Genomic DNA, 14,708 nt, shown 5'->3' with positions numbered 1-14,708 from the left:
CGTAACACGGGGGTAGGAGGGTGGTGTCTGAGGATGCACTTGACCCACACCCATACCCCATTTTACTTGCAGAGGAAATAAATAACATGTTTACGAAAATTAAACATTCCTACTTTGTAGCTGATATTTATTTGGAGCCAAGACAACGCTGCTCGTATCTGCTGGTTTTTTTTTCACCAATGCGCAATGGATTTGACGCGTTCCTGAGACAAAAATAAAACAGAGTCCAAACTTACAAATATTCAAGCTCGGTGTTGCTACTGAAAATGCCTGATGGTAATTTCCTCAACTGGTTGCTGTCCAACAACCTACCAAAAGTAATAGAAAGAGGGTGTCGAGTGTTGAAAATGTCGTATTTTTCTTAATTTTCTTATCTTCTAACAAAATCACATGTCCAAGAACCGATGTCTTCTTTTCAGAAATAGATAAGGAGACCTAGGGTAGCGTTACGAATTAAAATCTGGCTCAAAACCAATTGAGACTTCTTGTTTTTTTTTAAGCACTAAAAACAACTGAATGCCTTACATATGCCTTTTCTCCCTCCTTTCATTGCTCAGCGATGCAATACGTAAGGCTTGTATTTCAGAATAGTCTCCATCATGAACCAGGCGAGATCGATTGCAGGGAGGGGAGGGTAATATACCGCGACACAAGTTATCTGGATAGTTTTGTTTTAGTTTACATACACAGTGTCTTCAGCACAAGTGATAACGCCATGTTCAAACTTATTTCAAATTGTTAAAAATTTCAAATTTTTTTCCACTGAGACTCTTACAAACTTTTCTTAGATAATTACAGTTTACAATCTTTATCCACGTGATGCCACGTGAGGAAGCCCGTGAAGAGAGTGGTATTCAAGGTTAGAAACCAACATTTTAAGCATATTAATGGAAAGCGGAAAAATTATGCCTCGGAGAAAGATTGAATAATGTACGAGTGACGAAGGACTGTTGTCGGTCGCGGCGGACTGTTGTAGAAAAGATAGATGGAGAAATCTTTGTCAGTCACCCAAAGCCAAATGTTTCTCACGTCACCTATTTATCGACCGAACGCCGACAGATCGCAGCACGGTTATTTGTATCGAAATATCTGTTTCAGTAAAAATTGTTTTGTTTTAGGTGTTGATAAAACTTTCTTAGGTACTGTCTGGTCATATCTGTTTTGATATAATCCTACGTGTCGCAAAAACATTTGAACAGCATCACATAAGAGGCTTCAAGAGGTTTGAAGGTACGCTCGTTTTGTACCCCAAAATTAAGTCATTTCAGCATATTAGGGCACTGGGAAGCAAAAGTGTGAATAAGCACTAGAAATATTGCATTCTCCAGTGGCTCTAATAGATCCTGGATGTCGGGCAGTGTTCTTAGAAAGTAAGTCCAGCGATCTTTCAAGCCGAAGTTGAAAGGCGTGGCATGCCTTTCGTCATGTCTGAGGAAACTCCACGAATTGAACTATTTCACTGACTAAATCAGACACCTTCTCATTGACGAATTCCTCTCGTGAGCCGATCGCCGCTCTTTAATGGTTCTTCCCTTCCATTGTCATATTAATGTCTGTGTCCTTAGATATTTCTTTCACACTTTCTTTCTTGTCCCGCTTTGCGATAATCCAGCACTTCTTGGCGTTTAAGAAGTAGCCAAAATCTGGACCCAGGGTAGTCAACATGTTCCGCCATCTCTTGATTTCTGTAGTAGAGCCTGCCCCACCCGCATCATTGGCGAACCAGCACTGCTTTGCTGTGGACCTCATCTATAGACTCGTGGATAGAGGCTAAATGCTAAGAGCACAAAGGGCCGTAGCGATCGGATCTCCCTTTGTTTTCCCTTCTTCTCAGTGGCGGGATCTCTTAACCGCCAGCGATAAGTTGGTAATTGTCACTACGTATTAGTCTCGAAGGTACTTATAATGTTTACTTATGTCTTTATTGATTTTGGAATGGATCCTTTGAGCATCACCTTGCGTATATAAAAAAGCTGAGTTAACATCCCTTTAGAGAAGTTTTCTTTTTGATTTTGAGTGGCCTTTTTTGAGTGACGTTTTTTTGACTCTTAACCCTTGGCCCACCTTCCTTATTTCGTTGAGGTTACGTTTGATTGTTATGGGCAAAAAATACAAGAGAACATATATTTCCTCATGTTCTACCTGAGGTCCTGGAACATACCCACTAACAAACTTTTTGTGCTAATGTTACTTTTTAAAGAGTGGGATAATTTAAAATAATAACACAAAATGTCTCAACAGTTTTATTTGAAATAATGCCCGTAAGACACAGCGACAAAATGACTGCGCATGCCTCATTACTCGTGCCTTTTGAGTGTTTAGGGCTACCATTCTTATTCCTTTGCAAACAAAGCTGATGCTGGTTTTCAGCTTGGTGACTCAAATCGAAATTTATCGCATTTCAGTGAGAAGGCAGCCGGTGTAGAGTCTGAGTGTTAAGGTTACCAAACAAGGGCCCATTTTGTGGAGAAAAAAAAAAGCAACCATAGCAATAATAACAATGATAATGATGACAAAGATACAATTATGATACTACTTTCGAGTACTATCATATTTTATTTTATCGAAGTCACTCTTCCTGCCGGTGGTGGTAAATATGAGGCATGTTAATGTTTCGTGTTAAATGTCGAGAACTGTCCTTGATTAGTGGTGCTTCTTCTTATTCTCATGTATATCTGTGGGTTTTTTGAGGCTCTAGGCTCTTATAGGACTCCGCATTTGGGTGACAAACCCTGACATCAAAGAATGCCGATAATTGGTGCTCGCAGAGTCCACGTGCATGAATGACCAGCCTTGTGCTTTCTTATATGCTCTGTTCAGCTGTAATATCATCCACTGGCCAGTGATATTGTAGTTTGACAGCAGCACGGAACTCCTGTTGGCGCCCAATTCTGGGAAAGGAAGTATTGTCAGCCTTTTCCAGCTACTTGGTCAAGCACTCGCCTGATCTTTTTTGGTTCTCCTGGTCTTTCGAAAGTGACTACGTTTTATGCCGTTTTACTAAGAGACTCACCTGTTAGCTGTTGTGTTTGAAATGTTTGAGATACTTAAGGAGGTGCGTTGACACTTTGACTGATGAAGCGTACTTCCTGCTTAGATTTGCAAGGCACAGGCGCCTCCAAGGCGAACATTAGAGCTAGCATGGTCGTTGCCAGCTGATTACATTTGCGTTTCGATATTCCAGGAATAAGTCTCAGAGTTGTTGCTTTCTCCAGTGGCTCTAGTAGATCCTGATGCCTCGGGCAGTGTTGCCAGAAAGTGCGTCCTCCGATGTTTTAAGCCCGAGATGGAAATGGCATAGCATGCCTGTGTCTGTGTGTGAGCGAACTCCACCAATTACCCTACTTCACTGACCCAATCAGACACCTTCTCACTGACGAATTCCTCTTGCTACTCTCGTAAGCCTATGGCCGCGCCTCGTCGTGCCTTCCATTCTATACTGTTGTTTTGATGTCCTTTTCTTTAAATACTTCCTTCACACTTTCCGTCTTGTTTGGCTTTGCGATAATCCATCACTTCTTTTTGTTTGGGAAGAAGCCAAAATCTGGACCCGGAGTACTCCTCATGCCCTACTATCTCATTTCTGTAGTATAACCTGTCCCACCAGCATCATTGGGGAACTACGTCTGCTTTGCTGCGGACGCCACCTGTAGACACGTGATTATAGGCTGAACGGTAAGAACAAAAAGAGCCACAGCGATCGGATCTCCCTGCGTGGTTCCTTCTACTCAGTGACAGGATCTTTTTACCACCAATAATAATTTAATAATTGTCTTCATGTCTTAGCTACGAACGTACCTCTAACGTATAATTCTAGTTTTTTTGTTTTTGTTTTTGTCATCGGTCCTTTGAGCATCATCACGCGCATATAAAAGTTGAGTCAGCATCCCTTTCAAGAAATTTTCCCTTTGGTTTCGATTTGCCTTGACAACCAGGACCTCTTGATGTTTTTTTGACTCTTGACCCTTGGCTGAAGCGAGACTGATATGTTAGTACCTTTCTAAGTTTGTTTTTAGGTCTTTTCTACAGTTATGACGAACATTACAAAGGATCATATCTCTTACATGTTCTACATGAGGCCCTGAAACACACCCGCTAACAGACTCGTTTGTTTATGATGCGATGTTTTCTCTTCGTGTTTCATATTAATGCCTTAAATAGATTATGAAGCTGCCCAAAAATGCATGTAACGGTAAGATTATGTTCGGTCACGTAGTGTTGTCTTCATAATGTGCCAGAAAACATTGATTGCAGGGGAGGCTAGGGGTTGATTACCGATAAAGGAAAAGAGTGGGGAATTTTAAAATAACGACACAAAATGTCTCAATTGTTCCATTTAAGATTATATGAAGCGTGTTCAATCCAGCAGGTGCAAAGGAGAACGCTACGTTCAGGTTTATACTGTCAGGTATAGTCATGACCTAAAATCAAAATTATGCGCAAAATAATCAAGTTTTTTTTAAGAGTTCAAAATAGTTAATTAAAAGAGAACCGGTATGTTAGTCTCCTGATCAGGCTTTATGAAGCATAATTTGCATGCGTTATAGTCACTGATCAGATCTAGTGGTCCGGCGTCCACTACTTAGGGCTCGTCCGGTGTTACAGACAGAGACTGGGCTTTGCTGGTATTGCCACTATGACTTTGCCTAGTTGTGAAAATAATATTTGAGCGTCAGTCACCAGAGGTACTTGAGGCTTGTCTAGAGCGCCTGGGATGGATTGCCGTAAGGCGATCATCTTCTACAGCAAAGAAGCCGTCCATATTGGTGGATACGCTCAATGCCAAGGACCGACGCCAACAATTACTTCTTTACCTGTGAATACTCCCTGTCTGCTACCGAGAGCGCCCCACTTCTATATGTCACTGGTTGACCATGCTGCATCAGTAAAAAGCCAAACCCATCCTTGGACGCATCGTCTTGTCCCCCTGTTTGGTCGCTCTTACTAAAGTAATTGAGTACTGGTGCTTTAGAGACAGCGTCTTTGAATTCTTTGAAGGCATCTTTCTGGTAATGAGTCCATTTCCACTCAGCATTCTCGCGTAACAGGCGGCGTAGTGGCTCTTACATTCTTGAAAGGTTTTATAGGAATTTAAAAAGGTACCTCACTAGCCCTCATAATCTCTTCACTGCTGATTGTGTTCGTCTTACTTAGCAGTAATTAATCCACATCTCTAAGACTTTGTTGACCCTGCCTTTCCCCTCCTTAAAGGGTAAAGGGTAAACCAGGATGGATATGGAGGGCTTCTGACCCGATACATGTGATGAAAGACGTTATTCGATAATCTTACAGCTTCAAGTGTAAATGGAGGATAAATTCCGTGTTTCGAGTTATTTATTTCAATATTTTTCTAGCCTCGAAAGAACTTGAACATTAGAAGTGAAGATTGGCTGCGATGTTTGTGGCTTGGAACTGATGCATTGCTGCTGCTATCTGCTCACGTTTGTCTAGATTCTGTCGCTGTGTCTAGGACCAAGGTCAGCTTAAATTCGACTAAAACACAAGTTCAAAGCTGCTGCATGTCTTGCTAAGAATTTCCAAAGTCACCATGTAGCAGTAGCGGCCCGAATTAGAAAAAACAAGTTAAACAGGACTTTGAACTGGTTTGATGACCTGCCAGCTCAAAAACACATATGGTCACTAGGTCACGATATCTCGCACTACAGTCTTACCATTGTAAGACCCTCTTACAATTTTGGAGGGAAAACGACATAACATGCATAGTTTCAAGCAAGTCGAGGTTCTTACTCTACGTTGGATGTTTTTCCGTAATGGTACATCAGAAACCTTTTTCAGATTTTCTTTAATTGAGGAATTGTAGCTTTCGACCGATATCCTCTCCTGATTATAAACAATTATATTGTAAATGAAGAGAATGTGACTAGTAGGTATACTACTCGACAGCTTGGCATAGTTAGTATTCTAACATAAATAACTTATACCTTGTTTACTATAGATTGTCGTGTACTATATATTGTCGTTTTATCGTACAATTCAACCTTGCAACCCGCATTCAAAAGCGATAATCATCCTCTGGAGTAAATGCACAGTGAATAGGACTCTTAGAGAGCCTTATCTAGAGACTTGAATTAATGATATCGTGCCTTAGTTTTCTTGTTGTCTCTCCAGGCTCATTCGTTGGAAATAAGCACATTTCCTGCGTTTTACGTCGTAGTATTACAGGTTTCACCGGTGAGTACTTTTGACCAAAATCGGTCTGGAGATAAATTTTTCACGCAATAAGTTGTAACTCGGCTGTTAGGATAAATTAATAGCCTGCGCACTTAGAATGTGACCATAATTTGTAAGCTTGGCGACAAATTTCAATCATTGGTATACCTTAAATGTTACTGACTGTCCCTCAAATTATCTGTTTATGTCCTCTTTTCTTCCTTTCACAAATTCAGTAGGCCTGGAGTAAAACTACTGAAAATACTCTTTACTTTTTTACTTACAGATCTAGCAGGTTGATATTGTTATTGAATATTTCTTTTGGCAAGTCCTCCAACTGGTTGTTCCTCAAATCCCTTTCAGCAAAAGACAGTTAGTGTTTGTAACAAGTATTCAGCTGAGTTATCAATCTAAACGCATTATCATTATCATCAATATTTTGACCACCTAGAGTTGTTTTGGGTAGGCACCGAACAAATCCATTTCTAAATCCCGCCCTTCGTTTGCTGATGTCTATAACAACATTCATCTATGATCTCTTCGATTACATCCTTCCTAGGAGGAATCCCGATAAACTTAATTGATTCCCTTTTTACCATTTGCGACTAATTTGTGGTAGGACTGCTAAGGAAAAGGCTAATTTTCCACTGAAGAATAAAAGAGCTGCAAATAGTATGAAATTTTACAACACTATAACTACAGCCATCTTTGAAAATAGGCTTCTGAGCTCTGAAGCTGATAAAGTTTCACAGAAATATGAATTTGTAATTAAGTGCCGCTCCCGCCAAGAGCGGTCCTCCCGGCTTCCCGTCGGAAAAAAGTTTTCTTTTATTTTTTGCCCATGAAAAGGGTTTTGGGCACATGTTTCAAAAATAGTTTAGTTGTTCTCCAATTCTCTTTTTTAACGTCGCCACAAGCCAAAAATGATTTTTGGCCAAACCACCCCTGTGGACAGCGATCGAAAGTGTAAATTTCAAAGATTTTGTCCAGCGCGCAGGGACTGCAACAATGCAGCTCACGGGATTCTATCTTGCTACAAGTTACAAGGTGTATTCATTTAGTTCACAGACAAAATATGGAAACTTCAGCTGAAACATTTTTCATACCAGCGTGATCAGAGGAGACCCTTCTCTTCGAACTTAATTTGCATATCAAAAACTTACTACTTTTTACGAAAGAATTCTCAAAATGCAGGCGTTAATCGGGCTGAAAAAGCATATCAGTGCATAGTTTATACACCAATGAGGTTACAAATTGCCTCAAACCCGCGGGTATATCTCTAGCTTCCATCCACCAACTTCTTAAAAACAACGCAAATCCATGTGTTTGCTCAATTGCGCTCGTGTCAAAGATCATTTGCATGATTCTTAGAATTGACCAAGATCTCCTTTTGACCGTTCAAACTTCGTTCGTTTATCTTCTACGTTGAGGATTTAAGGTTTTCACAGCAACTGAAAGGAGATTAGATGTTGAGTTGTCCTAAATCGTTGCATAAACGTGATCGGTCGTAACGCTTGCGCGCTTGCGTGACTTACAAAGTAGACAAAGGTGATCGTAAGGCGCCTTCTCGATAATTTACGTTGAAATATCAGGTCATGAACTACGCACAGTGTGGAGAAGATCAAAATTAAAGAATAAAACTTGGTACTCTGGTCATAACAGACATATCACGTTGCTTAAAAGGACACAAAAACAAGTTAAAATAGATTGCAATGTTTATATTTACAAACAACACGCATACAGTCCGAAACAATTCTTGGAGTTTCTCCCGAGATTTAGTATACGGTATCCGATGAACTAACCTTCCTTTCTGCAAATTTTTTCCGTCATTAGTGATGTTACGCTTTTATGGACCACAACGGTTTTGAGCGACAAACTCGACATTTCCCTGCGACCATCAAAATCAACTGGACAAACCCAGCTTGATGTATTGCGTGACGTGATTGTGCAAACTTTACTCTTTGTCATACGACCTGTTTCGCCGGTTCTACAAGTTGGAACCAAAATTAGTTAATGTAACGAATTAGAATCGAAAGTTATTCAAATGGAACCTAAATCGTTGCATAAACAACCTAAATCGTTGCAAAAACCTCTCAGGTGTTCTGGTGTTTAGAACATACCACTAACTGTTTTATTTTTTCCAAATCAGGGCTGAAATACCCAAAGCCACTCCAATATTTGCTTTCCATGAATCAGGTAAACATTTAAACGATAAAATTTTCCTTAAAATGTAAGATTCTTCAGTCCATTTGAATAACTTTCGATTCTAGTTCGTTACATCAACTAATTTTGGTTCCAGTTTGTAGAACCTGCGAAACAGGTCGTATGACAAAGAGAAAAGTTTGCACGTTTTGCCTAATGGTCGTATTGAGACTTGGTTCATAATCCACCGACAGTTCGTAAGCGCAAAGCGGTAAACTCCTATAGCTGATTATTTGATAGCGGTACGCATAGAATGTTCTTTAACTCTTTTTCTTTCCCTGACGTTGCATTTTATCTTTTCTTGCCTTATGAAATCCCATCAAATCGAATATTGATCGCATCTCAATGACAGGAAGCTGGTGAATATTCTGAGCGGTAAAGATATCTAGCAAAGGCCCATTTTGATAATAAATAAAAAAAATTTTAAATCAATGTCAAATAAATGATACAACCACAGCTATGACAACAGTGGTAATGATAACAATGATATTCAAGAGCGATGATCACAATCTGTGGATCAAATGCACAGAGGAGAGGACTCTTAGAGAGCCTTTTTGAGAGACTCAAATAAATGATATCTGCCTGCCTTAGTTTTCTTGTTGTCTCTCCTCCTTTCTTGTACATTCATCGAAAATAAGTACTTTTAATGGGCTTTAATTCATACGCTAAGTAGTACAGGTTTCACCGGTGATTACTTTTGTCCTTTAGAGTCTTAAAAAACCATTCACAATGAGATAACTTTTCGACTTATTTTTGATGCTGGGATAAATTAGTAACCTGCCTACTTAAAATGTGACCGAACGTTGCTTTGATTTGTCTCGCAGTGGCTAAAAACTTTGTGATGTTGCTTCATTGATGGTCTTTTCCAGTCAGTGTTTATCTTCGGCGTAGCTAACAAACTCAGCTCAAACTCAAAGGTCTTTCCAAGCTTTTTTATCCAGCAGGTATGTACTGTGATTTAATACTGATCTTTATTTTAAAAAAATTAATAAAAAAAAGCCATGTTTGGCTAGAAATTGAATCCATATTTAAAATAACTACGGTTAAAAAAAATCGATTAAAAGCTGATGAAATCTAAAATTTCGGAGTCGACTTCCTTCTCTCTGTTGTCTGGACGTCAAAATCAGCTTTCTTTGCATCGCAAGCGACTCTTCTCGTTACTCTTGACCCCTCGAGTAGATGAAGGCGCATCTTATTAGGAAAAAACAGGTTTTTGCCCTACTTTGCATATTGCTTTTCGCTAAAACTATCATTTTCGCGAGACGACTGTGTTATCTGAAGTCAAGCATTCTTAGCCAATTCCGCCGGTTGTGGTAAATATTAGAGGTGTAAATGTTCCATGTTCAGTGCCGAGAACTGTCCTTGATTACTGTCACTTCCTCTCATTCTCGTACTTACCATAGATATTTTGTGGCTCTAGGCTCTTCCAGGACATGGTATTTGGTTGGAAAAACCCTGACGTCAAAGAATGTCCATCGTTGGTGCTCGCAGAATCCATGTGCAAGAATGACCAGCCTTGTGCTTTGTTATCTCCTCTGTTCAGTTGTTCTCAGCTGATGTCTTGAAGAACGGGTTCGCCTTTAACATCGTTGCATACCGCACTTAAGAGTTCAGGGTCCAGGTCTCTCAGCTCATTATGTCGTTGTACGAAATCATGGCGTGGTCTAACGTAAAGACTTTCCCGCATACACACGTGGACATGAGGAGGGAATATCATGGACTGGCCAGTCATATTGTAGTTTGACAGCATTACGGAACTCCCGTTTAATCTGGCTGATTACAATTGCGTTCCGTTATTGCAACAATAAGTAGTGGAGATATTGCATTCTCCAGTGGCTTTAGTAGATCCTGGTTCTGAGGAGGTAAGTCGACGGTTATTTTAAGCCGAAGGTGAAAGCAGCATAGCATGACTGTGCCTCTTTTCTGAGCGAACTTTGCCAATTAAACTACCTCGCTCACCCAATCAGACACCTAACTGATGTAATCCTCCTGATACTCCCGTGAACTTATCGCCGCGACCAGATGTATCTTCGCTTTCACTCATGTTCATGACCGTTTCCTTTCACACTCTCTTACTTGTTCGGCTTTGCGATAATCCAGCGCTCTTTGCTGTTTGAGAAGTAGCCAAAGTCTGGACCCAAGGTACTCAACATGTCTCACTACCTCTTCCTCTCTGTAGTAGAGCCTGTCCCACCTGCATCATCGGCGAACGAGCACTGCTTTGCTGTGGACGTTACCTGTAGACTCGTGATAAGAGGTTGGATGCTTAAAGCACAAAAAGCCATAGCTCTCCGATCTCCCTGTGTGGTACTTTCTGCTCAATTACAGGATCTCTTTACCGCTAATAATAAGTTAATAACTGTCTCTACGTCTTAGTCACGAAAGTACTTACAATGTTTACCTCTGTTTTTATGATTTTGTAATCGTTCCTTTGAGCATCAACAACGTGCATATAAAAGCTGAGTTAGCATTCCTTTAAAGTAGTTTTCCCATTGATTTCGAGTGGTCTTGTCAACCCTGACCTCTTGAAGTTCTGTAGATGGTTACCGATAAAGGACAAGAGTGCAAAATTTTAAAAAAATGACACAAAACGTCTCAATAGTTATATCAAAAATTATAAACAGCGTGTTAAATTGAGCAGGTGCGAACTAGAACGCTATGTCCAGGTTTATAATGCCAGGTATAGTCATGATTTAAAATAAAAACTACATTTAAAATAATTTGCTTCGGACTTCAAAAGAGATGATTAAAAGAAAACCGGCATGTTCGTCTCCTGATTAGGCTTCGTGAAGCAAAATTTGCATGCCTTACAGTCAGTGATATGTACTCTGTGGCTATGAACTCTTAAGCGGTAGATGGGTGGGGTTGGTGGTCTATAGTCAGCATAGTCCTGCAAGTAACTTGACTGCTTTGACAACCGTCCAGATCTAATGGTCTGGTCTCCATTACTTGGAGCTTGTCAGGTGTTACAGAAAGTGACTGGCCAGTTCTTGGTTTTGCCGCTGTGGCTTTGTCTAGTTGTTAGGTCATATTGTAGCGTCTGCTAACGGAGGTGCTCGGGGCTGGTCTAGAGCGGCTCGGATGGATGACTGCTGGAAGATCATCTTTTGTATCAGGAAAGCCATCCAAGGTTGTGTTTTTTAGCCTCTGTAGAGTTGGCTCACAAATTTCTCTCTCTGTGTTTCATTGAGTTGGTGATCCGGGACGGAAAGGAAATGGTTGGTATGAATGCGATCGACCACTTGTTCTGCGCGGGTAAGCTCCCAGTCCTTCATGAAAGCTCTCGGCAGCATCCTTTTCCTACGCTTGTACCTTATCTCCTAGTCATACTGCTGAAGTAGTAACAAGGCACTCTAGCTTCTTGGGTGCTGATGCCAAGGGCTTCTGCATAATAAAGACCAGGGCTTTTTGATCAGTCCGCAGGATGACTTTCTTAACGAACACATATTGGTGGTTATGCTCCGTGCCAAGGCCGAGAACAAAAATTACTTCTCGATCTTAGAGTACTTCCTCTCTGCCAACGGGAGTGTCACTGGTTCACCATGCCGCATTAGTAAAAAGTCAAGTCTATTCTTGGACGTATCTCCTTGGCCCTCTGTTGGGTCACCACTTCTGAAGTACTTGAGTTCTGCCGCTTTTTTAGCAGCGTCTTTGATCTCTTCGAAGGCATCTCTCTGGTCATGAGTCCAGATCCAATTACATTCTTACATGTCAGTCCGCTCTACTAAGACTGAAATTTGTGTAGCGCTCGAAAATTGTGTTCGTGTTGCCAAGTAGTAATTATTCCACATCTCGAAGACTGTATCGATCCTACCTTTCTCTTCCTTGGAGGTAAAGGTTAAACCAGAGTGTATATATCGAGGGCTTCTGACACGATGTATGTGATGGGAGACACTACTTGATAGATGTCCAGTTTCGAGTGTTTGAAAGGTTTGATGGCCTACTAGCCTAAAAACACATGGTTCTACAAGGTCACGATATCTTCCACCACAGTCCTATCATTACAAGACCCTCCTACAATTTGGGAGGAAAAACAACAAAACATGCATAATTTTATGCAAGTCGAGGTTCATACATGGGATGTTTTTCGATTATAGCATATTATAAAAATCCTATTCGGATTTTCTTTAACTGAGAAATTGAAACTTGCAACCGGTATCTACACTTGATTACAAGCAGATGTATTGAAAATGAAGAAGATGCGACTAATGGGTACATATCTCGACAGCGTCGCATAATCTGCATTCCAGCATAAATAAAGTTTACCTTGTTTTATACAGATTGTCTTTTTATCGCAGAATTGAAACTTGCAACCCGCATTCAGAAGTGATGGTCACATCCTCTGGAGCAAAATTAATGCACAATGAATAAGACTCTTAGAGAGCCTTAATGAGAGACTCGAATAAATGATATAGTGCCTGAGTTTTCTTTTCATCCATCGAAATCAAGGACGATTGAACGACACAACGAGACGCACTTCCCTTTGGGTAGTAAAAATAGGCCTCTTAGGGCTATTCCTCCGCTTCCCCCTTTTCCCAACTCAACGCTCCAAAGAAAATAAGGCTGAGATGTGCTTGAATGGATGACTGTATAAATTATTAAAGATTAATTTGATTTTATTGGGGTGAATAATCACCAAGTAATTAAAAACTGTGCTTGAATGGATGACTGTATAAATTATTAAAGATTAATTTGATTTTATTGGGGTGAATAATCACCAAGTAATTAAAAACTACATCCTCCCTGCATGTAAGATGGATTCCGATCTCAGCTTTTTATAGCGGGAGCTGATGGGTCTATCAAGACTAATGTATCAAGCAATAATACAAATCTGTGACTTTAGCGACACGGTCTAATTATTATAAAGCCTTGAATGCCACTAATTGTCCCTGAAATTATCTGTTTACGTTCTATTGTCTTCCTTTTAAAATGTCAGCAGGATTAAAACTAAGAAGAATAGTCCTTCCTTTTTACTTTACATATATTTTAGTTTAATATTGGAGACGTGTGAAACAGGTCTATAAAAAGTCAGAAGACAAACTTTGTGCCTCCACTTATGAAAGTTAAGTGCAGGAACTGTGTATGCTAGAAATTTCTTATTTTGTAATGTTCTAATCCCCTGAAAAAGTCATATTCGACAAGAACCGATGTCTTCTTTTCCGTTTTTTTACATATAGTAACCTAAGGTAGCATTACGAATTATAATATGGCTCAAAACTAATTGAAACTTGTTGGTTTTTAAATTTTTAAGCACTGAGAACAACTAAGTGCTTTACACATTTTGTTGTAAAGCTGGAAAAGTGAGATAACATCACTTCACCACAAGGTTCAACTTGAATGTTAGAATAAATTTGTGACTTGCATACGTTAAATTCGACCTGACCAGTTGTCTTATTTTGTGTTGCTTCAATGATGGTCTATTGTTTATTTTTCTTTACCCAACAAACGTATACTTTATAGCAGATTTAAAATCAAGCGCAACAAGAAGAAACTTTCTCCTCTGAAGGCATTCTTTACAAACAGAAAAAAGAGTCCGAACTTACAGGGCGTACAGCTTGGTATTGTTACTGAATATGCTTGATGGTAATTCCTTCAACTGGTTGTTGCCTATACTCCTGCCAAGAATTGATAGAGGGTGGTGTTACGATATATTCAACAATTACGTTGAATTGAAGGGTGTATCCAGTAATGCTGTATTTCCTTGCATGCTTTGATATGATATCTATCTTGCCCTGTGCGAGATAGATCTTAGGTATTCTTTACAAAAAGAAGAAGGGGTCCCAACTTACAGGGCGGACAGCTTGGTATTGTTACTGAATATGCCTGATGGTAATTCCTTCAACTGGTTGTTCCTAATATCCCTGCCAAGAATTGATAGAGGGTGGTGTTCATTACCATGTATTCGATAATTACATTAAATCAAATGGTGCATCCGGTAATGCTATACTTTCGTGTGAGCTTTGATAGAGGGGCTCAAACAAGTCTATGTAATCATTTCTTTTCTATCAGCTGTGAATATAGCTTATTTTGTGCTTAACCAGAACTGTAAGTGAGCTCGTTCCATTTTCACGTTAAGTATTTTTTCTTTATTTTTTGAGACTGCGCCTTAATTCTTAGATTTGGGAGCTCTATGTAAACCCAGAGCCTGAAGGTGGGGGAGGGTGCATTGGTTAAATACCCATTAACACTAAAAAACCAGGGCTGGGGGGGGGATTTCGCAACCTCTAGCGGGGAGGCTCCCCAAATTAAAAAGAATTTATTGGGTAATTATTATTGTTCGGGTGAAAGTGGTGCTTTGAAGGATTATGTTCGGAACCAATTCCAACGTTTCGATA

At 40.0% G+C, this 14,708-nt stretch overlaps 1 pseudogene; it reads right to left on the bottom strand.

Annotated features, from left to right (window-relative positions):
* Nucleotides 1–9,447: 9,447 nt before the first annotated feature.
* The window catches only part of LOC149053490 (uncharacterized), a 53,685-nt pseudogene continuing 48,424 nt past the window's right edge, over nucleotides 9,448–14,708 (bottom strand).

Source organism: Pocillopora damicornis, chromosome 1 (assembly GCF_964200805.1).
Source record: "Pocillopora damicornis chromosome 1, jaPocDami1.2, whole genome shotgun sequence".
Taxonomy (NCBI): domain Eukaryota; kingdom Metazoa; phylum Cnidaria; class Anthozoa; order Scleractinia; family Pocilloporidae; genus Pocillopora; species Pocillopora damicornis.
Note: the sequence above shows the minus strand (reverse complement) of the source record. Positions and strands in the feature narration are given on the sequence as shown.